The 2,948-nt window shown below is 56.5% G+C and overlaps 1 protein-coding gene across 1 annotated transcript in view; it reads right to left on the reverse strand.

Moving 5' to 3' along the window:
• The window catches only part of ZNF362 (zinc finger protein 362), a 38,091-nt gene extending 35,193 nt beyond the window's left edge, over positions 1–2,898 (reverse strand). Inside the window, exon 1 of the mRNA XM_035019168.1 lies at positions 2,818–2,898. The gene's annotated coding sequence lies outside the window, so the exon portion shown is untranslated. The remainder of the gene's footprint in view (positions 1–2,817) is intronic.
• Between the last annotated feature and the right edge of the window lie 50 nt (positions 2,899–2,948).

Raw genomic sequence — 2,948 nt, forward strand, 5'->3', positions numbered from 1 at the left:
GGAAGGAAGGAAGGAAGGAAGGAAGGAAGGAAGGAAGGAAGGAAGGAGGGAGGGAGGGAGGAAGGAAGGAAGGAAGGAAGGGAGGGAGGGAGGGAGGGAGGGAGGAAGGGAGGGAGAGAGGAAGGACGGACTCTGCTTTAGAGAGAGGCAGGGCAAGGAAGTGTCTGCCCAGAGAAGGATGGGCCAGGCTGGCTTTAGACCCAGTCCACACGTCACCCCCACACCAGCTTCCTCTCCACCTGGGGCCATCTTGCCTCCATATCCCAAGCCCCTGGGACACCCCGTCTCTGTGAGCGGCCGGCTACTGTAGCACCCACTACCCATCACCAATCACCAGCAGCAGCAATCACTGCCGCCCAGGGCCCAGTGGAGCTTAGCGGAGGGTGGAGTGGGTCACTCTCCCTCTGAGTTTCTTGTAGAGGAAGGGAGACGAGCCCAGGCCTCTGGTCCTAGGTGGGACCCAAATTGCTGGGTGACTTCAAGCCAGTGGCTTCCCCTCTCTGAGCCCAGATAACCTCTCAGGGCCTTTTCAGTTCTGACATTCTGTAGGGTTGGGGACTCTAGATTTTTACACAGTCCCTGGGTCAGCAGAAGAATTTGAGAGACTAAACACCAGAAGGTGGGGAAAAGCCCTATCTACAAGCACCAAAGCCCACCTAGAAAAAGACCTGGACAAGGAGTTTGGAGGCTTGTGTTTAAGTCCTCCTCTGCCACTGCTCAACCTCTCCAAACCTCAGTTTCCTAAATTTTGAAATGGGGTTAAATATCCCCACCTCAACAATTTCACCCCAAGCAAGTTTCTGGGGGAGCCTGATGTGATAATAACCATGCACTCCACTGTGCAACCTGCAAAGTTCCATTCACAAGGAAGGATTATGCTGGCCCGGGGCGGGGGGGGGGGGGGGGGGAGGGAAGTGAAGGGGGACATGCTGTCCCATTCCAGTTTTGTCCAGATTGACTCTTCCAGGAGTCAGGGCCTGCACAGAGAACAGTGGAGAGAGCCCAGAAGTGGGAGCCTGAACATCAGGGTCCCTATCTTAGCTCTCCTTCTAACTGGCAGTGCGACTTTGGGCAAATCACTCCCCCGCTCTGGACCACAGTTTCTCCACCTGAAAAATACCTAGCTTGGTACCCTCTGGCCCAGGCATGCCAAGTTCTGCAACCCTGAACCCCTAAACCCCAGCCTTCGATCCCTAACTCTGCTCTCAGGAAGCTCACATTGTCCTGTGGAGCCAGGATACAAACCAGGAGTGAGACTAGAGGGGTCTCCCCTCCAGGAGATGCTGGGACAGGGGCTAGAAGGGTTCAGGGTCCTCCCAGGACAAACTTTCCCAAAGGAGTAAAGACCAGGCCCAACCTGCCTGATGCTTTGGACAGCGCCAGACCTTTGGGCCTGGTCTTGAGACCCTCCTGCCGCCTCCAAAGCCAGCAGGCTCTGACCTGTCCAGCAAGATACTTAAGTAACTTCACCGAAGTCCAAACTGCCTCCAACAGAGGAGGCTTCAGGGTGCGGGCAAGAGTAGCAGAAAAGGTTAGAAGGGCACCACCAGGGAGAGGCTCACACTAGCAAACGAGTGCCCCCCTCAACCAGGCAACCTCTCCTCCCCCTCCCCTCAGACAAGACCCACTGGGGCCCCTAGCCTACACCCTGACAAAAGCCCACCACCCAGGGGCATCTGCCACCAGATGCCACCTCCAGAGGCCAGGAGGCCCACCAGATCAAAGAAGGGGCTCTCCAACTGCCAACCGCCAAACACACACACTTGCCGGAGGGCTCCAGAAGCCACTCCAGCGCCCAGGGCATGATTCCCGCCTACAAGGGAGCCCCCCCACCCCCCTCCCCCGGCCACCCATAAAGGAGACGGCCCCCTCCTCCCCACACACACACTGTTCCAGGGCAGGGCAGGGGAGAGCAAGATTATTTCCTCATGCCAGGGGTCTGAGCTGGAAACCATGGGCCCACTCAGAGCCCCTACTGCCAGCCCTCTCCCCCAAATCTGAGGATCTAGTTCCTTACAATGCCATTTTTATAGAGCCTTTTCCAAAAGACACTTCCTGGTCCCCCCAAGTCCCCATCGCCAACCCTCCACGTGCCCCCCGCAGCTCTGAGGAAACCGGCAGTTAACTTTTTCCCAAAAATCCTGCAAAGGCGGCTGGCTGGGGGGAGAAATGGGCCCCGAGATCCTTTCGCGGCATTTCACCGCCTTCCAAAAAAAAAAAAAAGAAAAAAAGAAAAGAAAAAAAAAAGAGCTTAAAAAAAAAAAGAAAACTTTCGGAGTTAACTTTAAATTCCCAGCCCTCCCCCCCAAATCGCCCAGCGGCTTCTTTTTTTTTTTTTCTTTAAAGTGCAATTGCATTGTGTCTCACCTCCCCGAAAGGCTCGCGGCTCTCGCCAAAGAAAAGGAAAAAAAGCCAACCCTTCGGGTGCCCCCTCTGCTTCCAGCCGCCTCTCCCACATTCTCAGACAGTTTTATTAAAATTTTCAGACAAAAGAAAAACAAAAATGGCAGCCTGGCTTATTTTTAAAACAGGACAGGGACGCCATATTCTGCAGATCTGCAAAAAAGGGGAGAAATCCGGCACTGGCCGCTCCACCGGGCCGGCTGCAAAGTGCGCGAACCGCGCCGTTTGCAATCCGTTTATTTGCATTAAGCCCCATGAATCATTGTTTATCGGAGAATTGCAGCAGGTTTGAATAGCCCGGCTTAAGAAAACACACAGACACACACACACGCACACGCACACAGACACACACACACACGCACACGCACACACTCGGAGAGCAGACCCAGACACGCCGCCGGAGACACTTCCTACCCGCGCGCCGCCGCCGCCGCCGCCGCTGCCGCCGCCGCTGCTGCTGCTCCGGGCCGGGCCCGAGGCGCAGGCAGCCCCGGGCCCTCGGAGCGCCCCGGCCCGCGCTGACAGCGCCCGCGCCCGGCCCGCGC

This window comes from Mirounga leonina, unplaced genomic scaffold (assembly GCF_011800145.1).
Source record: "Mirounga leonina isolate KUSES-001 unplaced genomic scaffold, KU_Mleo_1.0 Mir_173, whole genome shotgun sequence".
Taxonomy (NCBI): Eukaryota; Metazoa; Chordata; class Mammalia; order Carnivora; family Phocidae; genus Mirounga; species Mirounga leonina.